At 48.3% G+C, this 22,171-nt stretch overlaps 4 non-coding genes and 2 pseudogenes across 4 annotated transcripts; all 6 read right to left on the reverse strand.

Annotated features, from left to right (window-relative positions):
- Nucleotides 1-1,660: 1,660 nt before the first annotated feature.
- LOC130321037 (U2 spliceosomal RNA) lies at nt 1,661-1,842 on the reverse strand. Its single transcript, XR_008866839.1, has one exon. It is a non-coding gene; the product is annotated as a U2 spliceosomal RNA (small nuclear RNA).
- Nucleotides 1,843-9,044: 7,202 nt separating this feature from the next.
- Nucleotides 9,045-9,235, reverse strand: LOC130320973 (U2 spliceosomal RNA). Its single transcript, XR_008866781.1, has one exon. It is a non-coding gene; the product is annotated as a U2 spliceosomal RNA (small nuclear RNA).
- Nucleotides 9,236-11,323: 2,088 nt separating this feature from the next.
- Nucleotides 11,324-11,514, reverse strand: LOC130320974 (U2 spliceosomal RNA). Its single transcript, XR_008866782.1, has one exon. It is a non-coding gene; the product is annotated as a U2 spliceosomal RNA (small nuclear RNA).
- A 2,079-nt stretch (nt 11,515-13,593) lies between these two features.
- LOC130320975 (U2 spliceosomal RNA) lies at nt 13,594-13,784 on the reverse strand. The gene has a single exon (XR_008866783.1). It is a non-coding gene; the product is annotated as a U2 spliceosomal RNA (small nuclear RNA).
- Nucleotides 13,785-15,880: 2,096 nt separating this feature from the next.
- On the reverse strand, nt 15,881-16,053 carry LOC130321042 (U2 spliceosomal RNA; annotated as a pseudogene).
- Nucleotides 16,054-21,872: 5,819 nt separating this feature from the next.
- Nucleotides 21,873-22,032, reverse strand: LOC130321076 (U2 spliceosomal RNA; annotated as a pseudogene).
- Nucleotides 22,033-22,171: the final 139 nt, after the last annotated feature.

Genomic DNA, 22,171 nt, shown 5'->3' on the forward strand with positions numbered 1-22,171 from the left:
TAAATCCGGGTTATTTGACAACCTATGGCGGTGATGGTTCTGCTCAGGCAGAGCAGTGCTGATGCTCCTCATAAAGCTGTCGCTGCTGTGAAGGTTCTAGGTGACATCACAAATCCCTTTGGTTACATACACAACAAAGCTGGGTTGTTGTTGTTTACACTCTGCAAGGCCTGTGGAAGTGAGTGACATCATAGCACTGTAGTTCTGAGGGTTCAAGATGGATGCAACAATCTCCTGTTGCTTCTATGAAGGCCGTAATAGACGACATCACCAAACAGCTCCATAGTCACATACACAGCAAAGGAGAGATGTTGTTTACACCTAGTGATGTCAGTGGTATTGAGTGACATCACAGCACAGTGCTAAGGCTCCTGGGCCTGGACACAGCAGCGGCTGCAATATCTCAACGGAGAATACGTTTATATCTATGTGTGTGTGTGCGCATGTATATATATATATATATATATATATATATATATATATATATATATTTCTCCGCCGAAATCACTTTTAAACCCATTTCCACCTTTTTTTCCCTTCTCTTCCTCTTACTTTTTTTTCACGTTTTTTTACGTTTTTCTCCTTTTCGCCTCTTTTCTGGGCGTATTATTCTTCTTTTTCTTCTTTTTTTTCGTCTAATGCATACCCCATCAGTGCAGCAATGCTTATTCAATACCGCCAGCAGATGGAGACACTGGGGGATAATTTTCTAAGGATTTATACTGATTTTTCCTGTCTGAATTTGTCGCACAGAAAGTTGCAGGCCAAATATGTGTGACATTTCTGCGACTTTAGCTTCTAGAGCATTTTTACAACATTATACATAGGTGCTGAATACATAAAAAGCGACTGTTCAGCGACAGACAAGTCGCATCGGCTGAAAGTAGGCCAGAATGTCAGTCCATGTTGGAGCAGGTTTAGATACAGTCTAAAGCATAGATCTCAAAGTCTGTGCACAGAATTTAGCAAGGGCCTCGCACCTTCTGATGCATCAGGTAGGTGCACAATAGCATAGCCTAACCCTCTGTACTTTGGTCTATATTGATGCGGGACATAGACAGCCAGCTGATGACCAATCCATTAGTGCAATGGATGGCTGGAAGCGTTTGTCTTTGCCTTTGCAATACCACAGAAGCAATGCATGGTCAATGTACAGCAATGACACACCTGTGTGAACAGCCAGGAGACCCCCCCCCCCCCCCCATGTTATGTTACATAGTTACATAGTTAGTACGGTCGAAAAAAGACATATGTCCATCACGTTCAACCAGGGAATGAAGGGGTAGGGGTGTGGCGCGATATTGGGGAAGGGATGAGATTTTATATTTCTTCATAAGCATTAATCTTATTTTGTCAATTAGGAACATTCAGCACCCACCCGCTATCAAGGCAGCTGCCTATCATGTCATGCCCTACCTGCACAGGTGTGCTGGCTACTCAAATGATCCAATTAAGGAGGCCATTTAGTCAGCAGCAGCAGAAGTCCTGTGCCTGGACGCTCCAACAGGGGCCAGACACAAGCAGAAGCAGCAGAAGCAGCAGCAGCACCACCTTTTGTTTTTTGGCTGCAGCAGCAGCAAGGCCCACAGGGCTGGCTAGCTGGCTAGCCAGCAAGCAGGTAGCAATGAAAGTAGGAATCTTTCTTTTTAACCCTGTAAGGGGGTGGTGCACTGTACCCGAAGATACTGCCATATCGGGTCAATGCATAGGGCGACGGAAGCAAGCTTCGAAATCGGCCCCCGTTCTCAAAAATCCATTTAATATATGGTCCCCAGATAGGGGACGTATCAGATATTAAACTGATAAGAACAGATTTTTTTTTTTTTTTTATTGAAAAGGAAATATACAATACATAACCAAGTAAATCATTCAAAAAATTACATATTCATCTGAAAACACATGAATAACACATATTTGACATATACAATATATACAGGAATCATGTCTTTACATGTACATATAACAAAAAGCTTTCCCTTCATGACTTTCCCTCAGAAAAAATAAATTGCAGCGGATTCTGTCCCTCCAACTGTCCCTTCATATCAGGATATAATCTGTAAGAAAAGAAAAAGAAAGACAAATAAGAATACAATCATAACCAGTACTTCCATTTTTTGTGTTTCCAGATCCCCTCTGCATCATCAGAACCATAGTTTTTCCTATCACATAATACGTAAAGGTAAATTTTACCACGGATCATGCCCAGACACTCCTTCACACTTACTTCAGTTTGATTGAAAATCCTAATATTCCTTACATCCCACAGAACCTCTTTTACACAATTTACTATGAACCATAACACTCTTGCCTTCTCTCTCTCCACTGCACACAAACCAAACATCATCATATTAAAGGATAAGATTTCAATTCCAGTAAGATTTTTAATTAGACCAGACATTTTTCTCCACACAGACTTCGCATAACCACACTCCCAAAACACATGTACATAATTCTCACATCCACCGCAACCATCCCTGGGACACACTTCACTGTCTACCAATCTCCTTCTCCTCTGAAATTCCCTTGTTGGCAGACACCCATGAGCTAACATCCAAGACAAGTCCTTTTGTTTATTTGTCAGTTCCTTGTGACTGACATTTTTCCACACTACCTTACAATCCTTCTCAGACAGACCTCCCACACATTCCACTGTTTCTCTCTGCTCCAACACTTTCATCACCTTCTTACTATCATTCCATTCAGTCACACATTCCAGATTATTTTTCCTGACACACCGCCCTATTCTCTGATAGAACCAAGGAACCTCAAAACTTACAGGTACCCTTAAGTCCCTTTCCATTAGCTTATATTTCAACAACACATTACCAGCCAAATACCTTACCATGCACCCAAACACACATTCCTTCTTACTTACAGCGAGACAAAAACTGACATACTTCACAGCCAGGAACACTTCCACATTCATCATTCCTTTCCCACCATGCATTCTGCTTTTCACCACCTTCCCACGACTCAATTTCTCCATCCTTGAATTCCATAAGAAAACAAAGATCTGCCTGATAATTCTTGCCAGACACCTATCCGGTGGAGGAAACACATAATTAACATAAAGCAAAATAGGAATTATAACAGCTTTAATAACCAGAATCCTTCCCTCAATCGATAAAGTCCTTAAAGACCAGAAGTTTATTTTATTCCCCACCCTCCCCAAAACCCTCTCCCAACTTTCTTTCCCATACAAATCATTATCAAACACCACCCCAAGCACTTCCACACCCCCCTCTCTCACAGGCCACTCGCACAACCCACTCTCTCCCCACCCCTCAAAAAATTTACAACCACTCTTCCCAACATTAAGCTTAAACCCACTCATTAAACAGAAACACTCAATCAATAACTTAGCACGCCTTACCCCTGCCATTGACTTACATACAACAGTAACATCATCCATGTAACCAATCACTCGCATATCCTTCCCATGACTACCAGGTATTTCTATACCCCGCATCACCTTATCTCTCCTAATCATCCCCAACAAAGGCTCAATCATACAAATAAAAAGAATTGGCGACAGGGGACACCCCTGCCGCACTCCAGATTTTATACTCACTTCCCTACTCAGAAAACCATTGACCTGAATCTTACTATAAATGTCCCTATACAAACATTCAATCCACTTCACCATTCTGTCCGGCACATTCATCCTCCTCAAAACCCTAAACAATAAATCATGCACCACCCTATCATACGCTTTTTCAAAATCCACCGTAACAACAGCCACACCTTGCTTCCTAGTTTTACAGTCCCACAATACATCCCTCAGACCTAACAGACATTCAGAAATCCTACGATCAGGCACTGTACACATTTGCTCCTCACCTACCATACAATCAATCACATCCTTTAACCTATTCGCAATAACTTTAGCAATAATTTTGTAATCACAATTCAAGAGCGCTATAGGCCTCCAATTTTTAAGATCCCTCTTATCCCCTTTTTTAAACAATAACACAGTCACACTCTCACTCATACTTTTAGATAACTTCCCTCTCCTAAGTACTTCCTTACACACCTCCCATACATAATCCCCTAACATATCCCAAAACACAAGATAAAATTCCACAGGCAAACCATCACTCCCTGCCACCTTTCCTTTCTTCATCCCATTCACAGCATCCTCCACCTCACTCTTCCTCACATCCTCTTCCATAAAGAACCCATCAATTTCATCCAAACGCTTATCCACATATCCCAAACATTCCTCCTCTAGAGTCACGTCCCGCTCCTTCTCCGTGAATAAATCAGAATAAAACTTCCACACTTCCTCTAACACCTCATCCTTACCAAAGACCTCTACCCCATCATTCGTAAAAACACTCATCATCTCAGTTTTTTTACTGAATGCCTTTTTAAAGAAAAATTTGCTACATTTCTCATCCTTCTCTTTCACTTCAACCCTAGCCTGTGCAATAATCTTCCTTCCATTCCTCTCCAGACACTCATTCACACTTCCACGAGCTTCCTCAATCTCCTTCTCAACACTCATCCCCAAACGCCTCAATTCATACAAATACTCTAACCTTCTTTGCCATCTCTCATACTCTTCTCTATCTTTCCTCCCTTTCTCACACCCTTTTTTAATAAAAAACCTTTTAGTCTCTAACTTCACCCACTCCCACCACTCAACCACACTATAAAATGCATCCTTCCTCAACACCCATCCATCAAAACGCTCCCTATATTCTTGTAATACACATTCATTATCCAATAAAGACACATTCAACTTCCAAACACCCTTTCCATACTCACTTAGACCACCACCTTTTACCACACACTCAATCCAGGCATGATCCGTGAACGGTAACCTCCTCCGTCTGAAATTAGAAACAGACATTAGTTTTGAGACAAAAATGAAATCAATACGCGAACTTGTATTGTTAGAAAAATATGTATAACCGATAGTACCATCATTATGGGCAACAAAGGAATCCTTTAACCCAAATAAATTTACAATCTCTTTAAGCTGCTTACTAGTACTGTCTAAACCAGACCCACCACCCACCGTAGTACTACTCCTATCCCCCTCTGTTATTATACAATTGAAATCCCCTATAAGGAACACATCATCCCTCCCACTCAAAAAGAAATATAATTTCTCAAACACCTCCCCTCTTTCCTTCCTCCCAGTTGGAGCATAAACATTAATTACTTTATATGTGAAACCCCTGAAAATAAAATGCACTAATAATACCCTACCCGGAACAATATGGACAACTTTTTTAACAACAAACTCATTACTTTTGAACAAAATCCCCACCCCCGAATTACGTTCCATTGAACCAGACCATACCGATTGCCCATAAGGCCAGGAGATATTTGGCTCCCCATCCAAGCAGCACTCCTGGAGACCTAGAACATCAAAAGAATATCTAGAAAGTAAATCAAAAATGGCGGATCTCCTTTCTAAAGATCTAATACTGCGGACATTTAGAGAACCAATTGTTAAACTCATTCAAACATTTGAAGGAAAAAAAGGAAATACAAAATCAAGCATTATCAAAAGGAGGCCTAGCCTTTCCCCGACCTCTACCCTTATTTTTTGCCTCCCCTTCCTTAAACTTAAGAGTCTTTGTCAATTTTTTGACTGAACATTCCTCCAAATAACCTGTGCCCAGGGAGGATAAAGAGGAGTCAGAATCAATCTGACATGACGACCCTCCACCTGCCTCCTCCCTTCCCGGGCTAGGAAAGTCCTCAATCCTTTGACTCTGAGGAGTCGGACAGTCATCCTCCGATTCTTCCACCGGCATCTTTCTCTTCAAGGATTCTTTGTCCACAGTCATCTCCTCTGGGGGATCAGAGGCCTCCGAAACAGATGCCCCCGAAACAGACTCCGCCTTCTCCCCCTCTGCCACCAAAGCATCCGGAACAGACCTAGAAATGGAAGGAAAAACAGGGGCAGACTCTGCTTCACTGGTCAGCACGCTAACCTCTGCATCGCCTGCCCTGGCAGCATTGGAGTCCTCAGGAACTGTCCCACCTCGAAGAGCCATTGCATATGATCGGGGTGCCCCGGACTGGTAAGTGGGGCAACTCCTAGCCAGGTGATCCGAAGAACCACAGAAATGACACTTGCGTTTCTCGGGACAGTCTGCAGTGCGGTGATCAGGCTTGTGGCAGTTCCTGCAAACCTGCCCGGTTGTACAGTTCTCTCTGGTATGACCAAAGCAAAAACAGTCCCGGCAAAAACTTGGCATCCCCGGGTAGTGCAGAAACCCCCTGTTGTTCCCTATCGCAAAGTTCTGCGGGGGGTGACAAAAACCTTCAGCACCACCCTCGGGGGCAGGCCTAAACTCCACCCAAAAACGTCTCATGCCTGTGAAAGTCCCCAGGATGTTATTTTTCCTCTCCGCACCAGAAACAGACACACAATACCTTCTTAGAAAGGTCTGGATCTCCTCATCCCGCACAAAAGGGTTGTACATATGCACTACCACTGGAACTTTCTTAGGCCGAGCCTCGCAGGAAATGAATCGGATCCCTTGTAGGTCAGGGTGAGAAGCATTCTCCTTACTCCGGTAGAGACAGGTACGGAGATCATCCAGGTTGTAGAAGGTCACGTCAAAGAATCCTTGGCTGGGAAAGACCTGGACACAGAAGATGGAAGCATGCGGCATCCTCAGCACTCCTTCCACGACCTTCTGCTGGACATGCAAAATCCCGTAGGCACTCCTCTTTTCCTCCTCGATAAACAGCCGTACTGTATTAGGAGCGTTCGGCGCATTAGCCATCCTCTCCGGCAGACCCGTCCTCCGATGATCACCTTCCCGTTATCCTGGGACTAAGCCCTCTCCCCAATAGCAGCAGGTGGGTGAAGCCCAGGCAATAAACCTGGGCGATCCCACAAGGCCGAGGAGAGGGGTACCCGAATACCTTAGGGCAAGACACTTGATCTTAGCCAAAAGGCCGAGAAGCGATAACCGTGAAAGGGGCGGGCCCAACAAGGTCCCCTTCATGGGCACTATCACTGCTTGCTGTCAGGGAGGCTGCCAGACAATTTCCCATGCACACTCTGGGCTGGGGGGCAGTCAACCACCAGTACACACAGCAGAACCTAAACCCATACCATTATTGCTAAGCAGCAAGACAGGGGCCCATTGCACTCCCACGGGGCCTTTTTAAATGCAATCCATAACCCGGATTTGCCAGGAACCCTTCTTACTCCTCCTACTTGCATGTGACACTGGGCTTAGGATCTGCATAGGAAACACACACACAAGCACACACCTACCTTTGTTGCCTGCAGATGCCTCCTTGGCTGTCCCCAAACGGTATCAAACCAACACCCACGGGAAGCTGTAAGCATAGAGGACATGCCTGCACCCCATTGGACTTACCTGTGTGGGTTAAATCCGGGTTATTTGACAACCTATGGCGGTGATGGTTCTGCTCAGGCAGAGCAGTGCTGATGCTCCTCATAAAGCTGTCGCTGCTGTGAAGGTTCTAGGTGACATCACAAATCCCTATGGTTACATACACAACAAAGCTGGGTTGTTGTTGTTTACACTCTGCAAGGCCTGTGGAAGTGAGTGACATCATAGCACTGTAGTTCTGAGGGTTCAAGATGGATGCAACAATCTCCTGTTGCTTCTATGAAGGCCGTAATAGACGACATCACCAAACAGCTCCATAGTCACATACACAGCAAAGGAGAGATGTTGTTTACACCTAGTGATGTCAGTGGTATTGAGTGACATCACAGCACAGTGCTAAGGCTCCTTGGCCTGAACACAGCAGCGGCTGCAATATCTCAACGGAGAATACGTTTATATCTATGTGTGTGTGTGCGCATATATATATATATATATATATATATATATATATATATATATATATATATATATATTTCTCCGCCGAAATCACTTTTAAACCCATTTCCACCTTTTTTTCCCTTCTCTTCCTCTTACTTTTTTTTCACGTTTTTTTACGTTTTTCTCCTTTTCGCCTCTTTTCTGGGCGTATTATTCTTCTTTTTCTTCTTTTTTTTCGTCTAATGCATACCCCATCAGTGCAGCAATGCTTATTCAATACCGCCAGCAGATGGAGACACTGGGGGATAATTTTCTAAGGATTTATACTGATTTTTCCTGTCTGAATTTGTCGCACAGAAAGTTGCAGGCCAAATATGTGTGACATTTCTGCGACTTTAGCTTCTAGAGCATTTTTACAACATTATACATAGGTGCTGAATACATAAAAAGCGACTGTTCAGCGACAGACAAGTCGCATCGGCTGAAAGTAGGCCAGAATGTCAGTCCATGTTGGAGCAGGTTTAGATACAGTCTAAAGCATAGATCTCAAAGTCTGTGCACAGAATTTAGCAAGGGCCTCGCACCTTCTGATGCATCAGGTAGGTGCACAATAGCATAGCCTAACCCTCTGTACTTTGGTCTATATTGATGCGGGACATAGACAGCCAGCTGATGACCAATCCATTAGTGCAATGGATGGCTGGAAGCATTTGTCTTTGCCTTTGCAATACCACAGAAGCAATGCATGGTCAATGTACAGCAATGACACACCTGTGTGAACAGCCAGGAGACCCCCCCCCCCCCCCCCCATGTTATGTTACATAGTTACATAGTTAGTACGGTCGAAAGAAGACATATGTCCATCAAGTTCAACCAGGGAATTAAGGGGTAGGGGTGTGGCGCGATATTGGGGAAGGGATGAGATTTTATATTTCTTCATAAGCATTAATCTTATTTTGTCAATTAGGAACATTCAGCACCCACCCGCTATCAAGGCAGCTGCCTATCATGTCATGCCCTACCTGCACAGGTGTGCTGGCTACTCAAATGATCCAATTAAGGAGGCCATTTAGTCAGCAGCAGCAGAAGTCCTGTGCCTGGACGCTCCAACAGGGGCCAGACACAAGCAGAAGCAGAAGCAGCAGAAGCAGCAGCAGCACCACCTTTTGTTTTTTGGCTGCAGCAGCAGCAAGGCCCACAGGGCTGGCTAGCTGGCTAGCCAGCAAGCAGGTAGCAATGAAAGTAGGAATCTTTCTTTTTAACCCTGTAAGGGGGTGGTGCACTGTACCCGAAGATACTGCCATATCGGGTCAATGCATAGGGCGACGGAAGCAAGCTTCGAAATCGGCCCCCGTTCTCAAAAATCCATTTAATATATGGTCCCCAGATAGGGGACGTATCAGATATTAAACTGATAAGAACAGATACTACACTTGATCTTAGCCAAAAGGCCGAGAAGCGATAACCGTGAAAGGGGCGGGCCCAACAAGGTCCCCTTCATGGGCACTATCACTGCTTGCTGTCAGGGAGGCTGCCAGACAATTTTCCATGCACACTCTGGGCTGGGGGGCAGTCAACCACCAGTACACACAGCAGAACCTAAACCCATACCATTATTGCTAAGCAGCAAGACAGGGGCCCATTGCACTCCCACGGGGCCTTTTTAAATGCAATCCATAACCCGGATTTGCCAGGAACCCTTCTTACTCCTCCTACTTGCATGTGACACTGGGCTTAGGATCTGCATAGGAAACACACACATAAGCACACACCTACCTTTGTTGCCTGCAGATGCCTCCTTGGCTGTCCCCAAACGGTATCAAACCAACACCCACGGGAAGCTGTAAGCATAGAGGACATGCCTGCACCCCATTGGACTTACCTGTGTGGGTTAAATCCGGGTTATTTGACAACCTATGGCGGTGATGGTTCTGCTCAGGCAGAGCAGTGCTGATGCTCCTCATAAAGCTGTCGCTGCTGTGAAGGTTCTAGGTGACATCACAAATCCCTATGGTTACATACACAACAAAGCTGGGTTGTTGTTGTTTACACTCTGCAAGGCCTGTGGAAGTGAGTGACATCATAGCACTGTAGTTCTGAGGGTTCAAGATGGATGCAACAATCTCCTGTTGCTTCTATGAAGGCCGTAATAGACGACATCACCAAACAGCTCCATAGTCACATACACAGCAAAGGAGAGATGTTGTTTACACCTAGTGATGTCAGTGGTATTGAGTGACATCACAGCACAGTGCTAAGGCTCCTGGGCCTGGACACAGCAGCGGCTGCAATATCTCAACGGAGAATACGTTTATATCTATGTGTGTGTGTGCGCATATATATATATATATATATATATATATATATATATATATATATTTCTCCGCCGAAATCACTTTTAAACCCATTTCCACCTTTTTTTCCCTTCTCTTCCTCTTACTTTTTTTTCACGTTTTTTACGTTTTTCTCCTTTTCGCCTCTTTTCTGGGCGTATCATTCTTCTTTTTCTTCTTTTTTTTCGTCTAATGCATACCCCATCAGTGCAGCAATGCTTATTCAATACCGCCAGCAGATGGAGACACTGGGGGATAATTTTCTAAGGATTTATACTGATTTTTCCTGTCTGAATTTGTCGCACAGAAAGTTGCAGGCCAAATATGTGTGACATTTCTGCGACTTTAGCTTCTAGAGCATTTTTACAACATTATACATAGGTGCTGAATACATAAAAAGCGACTGTTCAGCGACAGACAAGTCGCATCGGCTGAAAGTAGGCCAGAATGTCAGTCCATGTTGGAGCAGGTTTAGATACAGTCTAAAGCATAGATCTCAAAGTCTGTGCACAGAATTTAGCAAGGGCCTCGCACCTTCTGATGCATCAGGTAGGTGCACAATAGCATAGCCTAACCCTCTGTACTTTGGTCTATATTGATGCGGGACATAGACAGCCAGCTGATGACCAATCCATTAGTGCAATGGATGGCTGGAAGCATTTGTCTTTGCCTTTGCAATACCACAGAAGCAATGCATGGTCAATGTACAGCAATGACACACCTGTGTGAACAGCCAGGAGACCCCCCCCCCCCCCATGTTATGTTACATAGTTACATAGTTAGTACGGTCGAAAAAAGACATATGTCCATCAAGTTCAACCAGGGAATTAAGGGGTAGGGGTGTGGCGCGATATTGGGGAAGGGATGAGATTTTATATTTCTTCATAAGCATTAATCTTATTTTGTCAATTAGGAACATTCAGCACCCACCCGCTATCAAGGCAGCTGCCTATCATGTCATGCCCTACCTGCACAGGTGTGCTGGCTACTCAAATGATCCAATTAAGGAGGCCATTTAGTCAGCAGCAGCAGAAGTCCTGTGCCTGGACGCTCCAACAGGGGCCAGACACAAGCAGAAGCAGAAGCAGCAGAAGCAGCAGCAGCACCACCTTTTGTTTTTTGGCTGCAGCAGCAGCAAGGCCCACAGGGCTGGCTAGCTGGCTAGCCAGCAAGCAGGTAGCAATGAAAGTAGGAATCTTTCTTTTTAACCCTGTAAGGGGGTGGTGCACTGTACCCGAAGATACTGCCATATCGGGTCAATGCATAGGGCGACGGAAGCAAGCTTCGAAATCGGCCCCCGTTCTCAAAAATCCATTTAATATATGGTCCCCAGATAGGGGACGTATCAGATATTAAACTGATAAGAACAGATACTACACTTGATCTTAGCCAAAAGGCCGAGAAGCGATAACCGTGAAAGGGGCGGGCCCAACAAGGTCCCCTTCATGGGCACTATCACTGCTTGCTGTCAGGGAGGCTGCCAGACAATTTTCCATGCACACTCTGGGCTGGGGGGCAGTCAACCACCAGTACACACAGCAGAACCTAAACCCATACCATTATTGCTAAGCAGCAAGACAGGGGCCCATTGCACTCCCACGGGGCCTTTTTAAATGCAATCCATAACCCGGATTTGCCAGGAACCCTTCTTACTCCTCCTACTTGCATGTGACACTGGGCTTAGGATCTGCATAGGAAACACACACACAAGCACACACCTACCTTTGTTGCCTGCAGATGCCTCCTTGGCTGTCCCCAAACGGTATCAAACCAACACCCACGGGAAGCTGTAAGCATAGAGGACATGCCTGCACCCCATTGGACTTACCTGTGTGGGTTAAATCCGGGTTATTTGACAACCTATGGCGGTGATGGTTCTGCTCAGGCAGAGCAGTGCTGATGCTCCTCATAAAGCTGTCGCTGCTGTGAAGGTTCTAGGTGACATCACAAATCCCTATGGTTACATACACAACAAAGCTGGGTTGTTGTTGTTTACACTCTGCAAGGCCTGTGGAAGTGAGTGACATCATAGCACTGTAGTTCTGAGGGTTCAAGATGGATGCAACAATCTCCTGTTGCTTCTATGAAGGCCGTAATAGACGACATCACCAAACAGCTCCATAGTCACATACACAGCAAAGGAGAGATGTTGTTTACACCTAGTGATGTCAGTGGTATTGAGTGACATCACAGCACAGTGCTAAGGCTCCTGGGCCTGGACACAGCAGCGGCTGCAATATCTCAACGGAGAATACGTTTATATCTATGTGTGTGTGTGCGCATATATATATATATATATATATATATATATATATATATATATTTCTCCGCCGAAATCACTTTTAAACCCATTTCCACCTTTTTTTCCCTTCTCTTCCTCTTACTTTTTTTTCACGTTTTTTTACGTTTTTCTCCTTTTCGCCTCTTTTCTGGGCGTATTATTCTTCTTTTTCTTCTTTTTTTTCGTCTAATGCATACCCCATCAGTGCAGCAATGCTTATTCAATACCGCCAGCAGATGGAGACACTGGGGGATAATTTTCTAAGGATTTATACTGATTTTTCCTGTCTGAATTTGTCGCACAGAAAGTTGCAGGCCAAATATGTGTGACATTTCTGCGACTTTAGCTTCTAGAGCATTTTTACAACATTATACATAGGTGCTGAATACATAAAAAGCGACTGTTCAGCGACAGACAAGTCGCATCGGCTGAAAGTAGGCCAGAATGTCAGTCCATGTTGGAGCAGGTTTAGATACAGTCTAAAGCATAGATCTCAAAGTCTGTGCACAGAATTTAGCAAGGGCCTCGCACCTTCTGATGCATCAGGTAGGTGCACAATAGCATAGCCTAACCCTCTGTACTTTGGTCTATATTGATGCGGGACATAGACAGCCAGCTGATGACCAATCCATTAGTGCAATGGATGGCTGGAAGCATTTGTCTTTGCCTTTGCAATACCACAGAAGCAATGCATGGTCAATGTACAGCAATGACACACCTGTGTGAACAGCCAGGAGACCCCCCCCCCCCATGTTATGTTACATAGTTACATAGTTAGTACGGTCGAAAAAAGACATATGTCCATCAAGTTCAACCAGGGAATTAAGGGGTAGGGGTGTGGCGCGATATTGGGGAAGGGATGAGATTTTATATTTCTTCATAAGCATTAATCTTATTTTGTCAATTAGGAACATTCAGCACCCACCCGCTATCAAGGCAGCTGCCTATCATGTCATGCCCTACCTGCACAGGTGTGCTGGCTACTCAAATGATCCAATTAAGGAGGCCATTTAGTCAGCAGCAGCAGAAGTCCTGTGCCTGGACGCTCCAACAGGGGCCAGACACAAGCAGAAGCAGCAGAAGCAGCAGCAGCACCACCTTTTGTTTTTTGGCTGCAGCAGCAGCAAGGCCCACAGGGCTGGCTAGCTGGCTAGCCAGCAAGCAGGTAGCAATGAAAGTAGGAATCTTTCTTTTTAACCCTGTAAGGGGGTGGTGCACTGTACCCGAAGATACTGCCATATCGGGTCAATGCATAGGGCGACGGAAGCAAGCTTCGAAATCGGCCCCCGTTCTCAAAAATCCATTTAATATATGGTCCCCAGATAGGGGACGTATCAGATATTAAACTGATAAGAACAGATACTACACTTGATCTTAGCCAAAAGGCCGAGAAGCGATAACCGTGAAAGGGGCGGGCCCAACAAGGTCCCCTTCATGGGCACTATCACTGCTTGCTGTCAGGGAGGCTGCCAGACAATTTTCCATGCACACTCTGGGCTGGGGGGCAGTCAACCACCAGTACACACAGCAGAACCTAAACCCATACCATTATTGCTAAGCAGCAAGACAGGGGCCCATTGCACTCCCACGGGGCCTTTTTAAATGCAATCCATAACCCGGATTTGCCAGGAACCCTTCTTACTCCTCCTACTTGCATGTGACACTGGGCTTAGGATCTGCATAGGAAACACACACACAAGCACACACCTACCTTTGTTGCCTGCAGATGCCTCCTTGGCTGTCCCCAAACGGTATCAAACCAACACCCACGGGAAGCTGTAAGCATAGAGGACATGCCTGCACCCCATTGGACTTACCTGTGTGGGTTAAATCCGGGTTATTTGACAACCTATGGCGGTGATGGTTCTGCTCAGGCAGAGCAGTGCTGATGCTCCTCATAAAGCTGTCGCTGCTGTGAAGGTTCTAGGTGACATCACAAATCCCTATGGTTACATACACAACAAAGCTGGGTTGTTGTTGTTTACACTCTGCAAGGCCTGTGGAAGTGAGTGACATCATAGCACTGTAGTTCTGAGGGTTCAAGATGGATGCAACAATCTCCTGTTGCTTCTATGAAGGCCATAATAGACGACATCACCAAACAGCTCCATAGTCACATACACAGCAAAGGAGAGATGTTGTTTACACCTAGTGATGTCAGTGGTATTGAGTGACATCACAGCACAGTGCTAAGGCTCCTGGGCCTGGACACAGCAGCGGCTGCAATATCTCAACGGAGAATACGTTTATATCTATGTGTGTGTGTGCGCATATATATATATATATATATATATATATATATATATATATATATATATATTTCTCCGCCGAAATCACTTTTAAACCCATTTCCACCTTTTTTTCCCTTCTCTTCCTCTTACTTTTTTTTCACGTTTTTTTACGTTTTTCTCCTTTTCGCCTCTTTTCTGGGCGTATTATTCTTCTTTTTCTTCTTTTTTTTCGTCTAATGCATACCCCATCAGTGCAGCAATGCTTATTCAATACCGCCAGCAGATGGAGACACTGGGGGATAATTTTCTAAGGATTTATACTGATTTTTCCTGTCTGAATTTGTCGCACAGAAAGTTGCAGGCCAAATATGTGTGACATTTCTGCGACTTTAGCTTCTAGAGCATTTTTACAACATTATACATAGGTGCTGAATACATAAAAAGCGACTGTTCAGCGACAGACAAGTCGCATCGGCTGAAAGTAGGCCAGAATGTCAGTCCATGTTGGAGCAGGTTTAGATACAGTCTAAAGCATAGATCTCAAAGTCTGTGCACAGAATTTAGCAAGGGCCTCGCACCTTCTGATGCATCAGGTAGGTGCACAATAGCATAGCCTAACCCTCTGTACTTTGGTCTATATTGATGCGGGACATAGACAGCCAGCTGATGACCAATCCATTAGTGCAATGGATGGCTGGAAGCATTTGTCTTTGCCTTTGCAATACCACAGAAGCAATGCATGGTCAATGTACAGCAATGACACACCTGTGTGAACAGCCAGGAGACCCCCCCCCCCCCCCATGTTATGTTACATAGTTACATAGTTAGTACGGTCGAAAAAAGACATATGTCCATCAAGTTCAACCAGGGAATTAAGGGGTAGGGGTGTGGCGCGATATTGGGGAAGGGATGAGATTTTATATTTCTTCATAAGCATTAATCTTATTTTGTCAATTAGGAACATTCAGCACCCACCCGCTATCAAGGCAGCTGCCTATCATGTCATGCCCTACCTGCACAGGTGTGCTGGCTACTCAAATGATCCAATTAAGGAGGCCATTTAGTCAGCAGCAGCAGAAGTCCTGTGCCTGGACGCTCCAACAGGGGCCAGACACAAGCAGAAGCAGAAGCAGCAGAAGCAGCAGCAGCACCACCTTTTGTTTTTTGGCTGCAGCAGCAGCAAGGCCCACAGGGCTGGCTAGCTGGCTAGCCAGCAAGCAGGTAGCAATGAAAGTAGGAATCTTTCTTTTTAACCCTGTAAGGGGGTGGTGCACTGTACCCGAAGATACTGCCATATCGGGTCAATGCATAGGGCGACGGAAGCAAGCTTCGAAATCGGCCCCCGTTCTCAAAAATCCATTTAATATATGGTCCCCAGATAGGGGACGTATCAGATATTAAACTGATAAGAACAGATTTTTTTGATTGAAAGAGCTTTATTTTCCGTTCAGTCATTACAAGTCGTACAATAAATTACAGTCACACAAAGCATGATAGTACAATACACAGCAAAGGTTCCCTAAGCTATACATCGCACACCATGCTACTCTAACATTCAGCTCAATCCTGCAATATAAAGGCACAAGAGATCAAACAAAAACCAAATAATACAATCTGTGATCGGGGTAGGGGTGTGGGCGACTATGTGGGGGTAGGGAGGGGGCGGATCACAGGGCCAAACTGTTGGGCTGTATCTTCAGGGAGACATGGGAGAAGGAGAGGGGTCTTCACTCCTCTTCTTCCTCATCAACGGCCGAGCTGTCCAAGATGGCATAGTCTCTAAGCAGGTTCTTGATGAACCTGCGGCAGTCCCGGACGGACATGTTTTCCCTGTTGATCACGAGGCGGTTCCTGGCAAGCCACACTGCGTCCTTAAAACAGTTCATAAGGCGCCAGGCCTCCTGGATGGCCTCCACGTCGTGGGTCCCAGGGAACAGGCCGTAAAGCACCGAATGGTACGATAGGCAGCTCCTGGGCACTGAGTCTCTGAGTTCCTGTTCTAGGGCGTCCAACAGACCCTGTGCAAAGGGGCACTGCCAAAACACGTGGAAAGATGTTTCCTCCACGTAGGGGCAACGGGGGCAGTACCGGGTCTTGCACAGGTTGCGGGCATGCATGAATGACCTGAGAGAGAGACCTCCCATGACGGCCATCCACGACAAGTCCTTGTGTCCATTGGTAAGCCGCTTTGAGGCCACATTGTTCCAAACTGTCTCTGCAGTGGCTGCGGGGAGTCCCGGAACCAGCTCGGTCGAGTCCTTAGCTCGGATGAGCTTGTGGATTGTCTTTGGCTTCCATAGGTCTGGTTTCAGTCCTTCCAGCTGGTGCTCCCTCACAAACCGGACAACATCCCCATAGAACCAGGGAGTGTTCCAGCTGTAAGGGATGGAGCTGTCCCACTTGTCCCAGCCCAGCTGTCTCCAGAGGGGCATGAGAAGCAAGCGAGACATGGACCTGCCCGCTGAGCCAGTCTTTTCTACAAGAGTCCGCTGCACCGTGACACATGCAAAGGAGGCCCTCAGCAGAGCGGGGATGTCGGGTATTCCCTTCCCACCCTTGCGGGGTTCCTTGTACATCACGGTCCTCTTGACTCTGTCCATTTTGCCCCAGACGAAGCCAAACACTGTCCGGGTGATGGCCTTGCAAACGGTGGTATGGGGAGGCCAGGCCTGTGCGGTATATTGGAGCACAGGCAAAACTTCACTCCGCAGGACAAGTGCCTTGCCTTCCATCGTGAGCTTTCTGGAGCTCCACAGTCCGATCTTCGAGTTTATCCTTCCTAGTCGGTCTTGCCAAGACTTAAGGGCCGCTCCTTCCTTCCCGAACCAGACTCCAAGAATTTGAATGAAGTCCGGCTTAATAGTAAAGGGGAAGGGGGCGGAAGAAGCCAGGTGCCATTCCCCGAAGAGCATGGCCTCCGACTTCCCGCAGTTGACTTTTGCCCCCGAAGCTCTGCCGAAGTCCTCGCAGGTCTGGACGAGTGCAGTCACCGAACGCTGGTCAGCGCAGAAGACGGTCACGTCGTCCATGTAGAGCGAGCACTTGACCTCGTGGCGATCTGGTCCTGGTGCGGTGATCCCTCTGATCTCTCCATTCTGCCGGATAGTCTCAGCGAAGAGCTCTATAACACAAACAAAAAGGAGAGGTGAAAGAGGGCAGCCTTGTCTAACCCCTGAAAGAATAGTAAAGGGGTCAGTCTTCCAGCCGTTCACCAACACCGTGCTGTAAATGTCAAAATACATAACGTTAACAAAAGAGCAAAACATCTTCCCCAGACCCAGCCTGCGCAAAACCCTGTCCATGAATGCGTGGGAGACACGGTCGAACGCCTTCTCCTGATCTAAGCTGACCAGGGCGGCGCGGCCCCCGCGGTCCTGGATGTAATGGACCGTGTCTCTCACAAGGGCAAGGCTGTCGGCAATCCTGCGGCCAGGAATGCTGCAGGTCTGGTCCGGATGGACGATCTGCCCCATGACAGGTTTCAGCCTGTTGGCCAGCACCTTGGCGAGGATCTTGTAGTCCACGTTCAGGAGAGAGATGGGACGCCAGTTTTTCAGGTCACATCTCTCCCCCTTCCGCTTATACAAGATCGTGATCATCCCTTCCCTCAACGACGGAGGCATTCTGCCCCCCACCACCATCTCCTCGTACACCTCCAACAGGTCCGGACAGATCAGGTCACCCAGCGCTACGTAGAGCTCGGCCGGGAGACCGTCACTGCCCGGGGTCCTGCCGGGCTTAAAGGATTTAGCGGCAGAGAGCAGCTCCCCCACCGTCAAGGGATCGTCCATAGCCGCCGCACCTGCGGGATCAACAACGTTAGTGACACCTGACAGGAACCTCTCGGCGGCTTCGGGGTCGGATGACTTGGGGGCGTAGAGGTTGCTGTAGAAGTCGTGGACGACCCCCATCACTTCCTCCTTGCCGCTCCTCATGTGTCCGGTCTCATCTCGTAGCTCAGTCAGGGGCGTGTGGCCGGCATGGAGCTTCCTGAAAAAGAAAGAGTTACATTTCTCACCCTTCTCCAGGTTCTCCACCTTGGAACGAAAGACGATTCGCTTGGATTCCTCCTCAAAGTGCCTTTTCAAGCTCTTTTTGGTCTCCTCCAGCTCCTCCCTGACGTCCCAGCCACACTGGAGCAGGTCCTGCAGGGACCGCAGCTCGCGCTGCAGTTTCCTCAAGTCCCACTTCTTCGCACACGCCTGTTGTCTGCCTTTTGCCTGAAAGAAACAACGGAATTCGACTTTAACATATTCCCACCAATCGCTGATGCACTTGAACAGACATTTGTCATTTCGCCATACAAGGTAAGCATCCCTAAGTTCCTCCATGACCTCCCTCTGCTCCAACAGGGCACAATTCAACTTCCAGGAGCCCGGGCCAGGTGGGAATCCATGGCCCAGAGTCCCCCGGAATCGAATGGCCCTGTGGTCAGAGAAGAAGCAGGGGACCATAGAGTACGACACCTTTCTGACTGCTCTCGAAGTGAAGATGAAGTCTATCCGAGAACGGAGCGAGCCATCGGGGCGGCTCCACGTATAGTTTACGGAGCCGTTCCCGATGGACCCGACAACGTCCTGCAAGGATGCCTCCGTCACCATCTCAATCAGCAGTTTAGACGTCACGTCCAGGTTGGCGGATGTGCCAGAACTGCGCCCGTCCACCTCAATGGGGCAGTTGAAGTCACCACCCAACACTACTGCTCTAGTGGTGGCGAGTTCAGCCCGCAGGGCCTGGAGAACCTCCAGTCGGACATCCCTCTCAGGGGAGGCATACACGTTGATGAGCCGCACGGGCTCACCCGCCCAGGAACCGTCTGCGACAAGAAGTCTGCCACAGACGAGCTCCCGGACGGAATCAAGTGCAAAGTTACCTCCCCTGATCAGGATGGCCACCCCCGCAGACCTATTGTCGCCCCCACCAGACCAGTAGGAAGGGCCGTGAGGCCACTGCCTGGCCAGATGGTTGTAAGACCTAGAAGCAGACAAAGCACATTCCTGCAACATGTAAACATCACACCTCTGGGAATCTAAGAACGTAAGAACAGTCTGAAATCTAAACCAAGCTCTAATACTCCTCACATTAATGCAGAAGATGTTGAGATCAGCCATGGGAATAAAAAGAGAGGTTAGTTCTGATACTAGTTACCAGTCTGGTCGGACGGGTCCTCTTCTCTGGCGCCTGTCGGCTCCTGTGGCTTCTCGTAGCGCCCTTCCAAGAACTCGTCGTAGACCGTGTTGGACGGAGTGTCCAGGATTTTCTTAACCTCTGGGTCCTGCAGCAGCTCCTCCATAGATTGAGCTTGGACTGGCTCTGCTTGGACCTGCTCCACTTGGGCCTGCTCCATCACCTCCTCTCCTTCTGAAGCCTCAAGGCTCTCGCAGACCTGCTCCATCTCCTCCTCCTCATCTGAAGCTTGAGGGGTCTCGCAGGTCTCGATTATCTTTCTTTTGTGGGACTCTTCTGATACGTTGTCCCTTCCTTTCCTCTTCCTCTGTATGGTACCTGGGGGAGGAAGCACAGGAAAGTCCTCCGAAGGGCGGGCACCAGCAGCTGGAGGGGGGTTAGGTGCTGCTGGGCCAGGAGAGAAAGGAGGCTGGGTGGGGCGGGGGGCAGGAGAGAGTGCCCGGGCAGGGGAGGACGGGGCAGGGGTGGGCCGGGCAGGGGAGGACGGGGCAGGGGTGGGCCGGGCAGGGGAGGACGGGGCAGGGGTGGGCCGGGGTGGGGTACGGGGGGCAGGGGTGGGCCGGGGTGGGGTACGGGGGGCAGGGGTGGGGCGGGATGGGGCAGGAGGGGCGGGGGTGGGACGGGATGGGGCAGGAGGGGCAGGGGTGGGACGGGATGGGGCAGGAGGGGCAGGGGTGGGACGGGATGGGGCAGGGGTGGGACGGGATGGGGCAGGGGTGGGACGGGATGGGGCAGGAGATGGGGCGGGAGGGGCAGGGGATGGGGCGGGAGGGGCAGGGGAGGGGCGGGACGGGGCAGGGGTGGTGGCTTTCGCCTTCTTACCCTCCTTGGTCGGCTTGGCCATCCGTGGTGTTGGCTCCGGAGCTGGGGCTGGCTTCGGTGCTCTCGCTGCCACAGATGCCCATGTTCTCTCCCTCTGGGGGCAGTCCTTGTAGCTGTGGGCTGCCAGTCCGCAGAGGTTGCAGGTCTTGCTCTTGGGGCAGTCCTTGGTCGTGTGACCTGTCACACGGCAATACCTGCAGGCATCCTCCGTACAGTCCTTGCCCTCGTGGCCCATCTTGCCACATCTCCTGCAGGTCTGCGGCATGTCCGGGTAGAAGATAAGTCCTGTGGAGTTGCCCAAGGAAAATGTCGTTGGCAGGTGCTGTAGTCCGTCTGGAGAAGCAGGGTTCTTGTTGAGTCTGACGACCACAGACCACTTGCAGGTCCAGTATCCGAGTGAGTTCAGGATGCGGGTGGGCTCCCTCACCACGGTGCAGAAGCGCTTCAGGAAGGTCGAGATGTCCGTGCCTGGGGTGTGTGGGTTCCGCATTGAGACCGTCACCCGCCTCTCCTCTCTTTGAATAAGGCAGTTGCCCACAAAGCGAGAGAAAGGGGATTCGGGACTCGCCGCTTTCACCACCTCCCAGTATCTTCTACAGGTCCCAATGGTGGCAAAGGTGATGTAGAAGATTCCCGAAAAGAAGGTTGCTATTCCCAGGGTGTCAGCCGTGGGGAAGCCTTGATCCGCCAGCATCTTCTTGCAGAACACGTCGTGGGACATGTCCGGCACCCTTCCGTCCACGGGCTTGAGCTTCAAGGCAACAGTCTGCCCCATCCAGGGCTCCAGGGTTGGAGCTTCCAGGTTAGGAATTCTGCCGCCCTTCTGCCTTGCCGTGGTGGAGGTTGAAGCTTGCTGTGGTTGGGGCTGGACCTCCAGGCCTTGCCCTGCAGCCTCCTGGGTGGACTTGCTGGTTGAGGCCATGGCTTCTTCCAGCAGGCTCTTTTCCGCTTCCTTGCTTGCTTGTGGAGAGAGGCTTCGCAAAGTCTTCTTTCCCGGGTGGGAGGAGCTATGCAGATCCGGTCCCGGTGGGAGGAGCTATGCAAATCCTTCTCCAGAGGCAGCGAGTTTCTTCGAAAAGATTCTGCGCCGCCTTCCTCTTCGCCGCTGTTCCGGAATTCACCGCCGATTCCCTTCTTCCAGGTTCTTCGTCGGCTTCTTCCGGAGCTGCAGTCTTCAAGATCTTCTCCTTCTTCAGATGTTCCGAGGCAGGCAGGAGACGATCTTCAGGTGGTATGCTCTAGAGAAATGCGGTTCTAATAAGAACGAAAAGTACTGCAATCGTACTACGCAAAATCTCTACCACAATGCTTGGAGTTCTTCAGACCGTAGTGATCATGGTATCTCCCCTGCCAGGTAAGTACAACAGATACTACACTTGATCTTAGCCAAAAGGCCGAGAAGCGATAACCGTGAAAGGGGCGGGCCCAACAAGGTCCCCTTCATGGGCACTATCACTGCTTGCTGTCAGGGAGGCTGCCAGACAATTTTCCATGCACACTCTGGGCTGGGGGGCAGTCAACCACCAGTACACACAGCAGAACCTA

The sequence above is a fragment of the Hyla sarda genome, unplaced genomic scaffold (assembly GCF_029499605.1).
Source record: "Hyla sarda isolate aHylSar1 unplaced genomic scaffold, aHylSar1.hap1 scaffold_223, whole genome shotgun sequence".
Classification (NCBI taxonomy): domain Eukaryota; kingdom Metazoa; phylum Chordata; class Amphibia; order Anura; family Hylidae; genus Hyla; species Hyla sarda.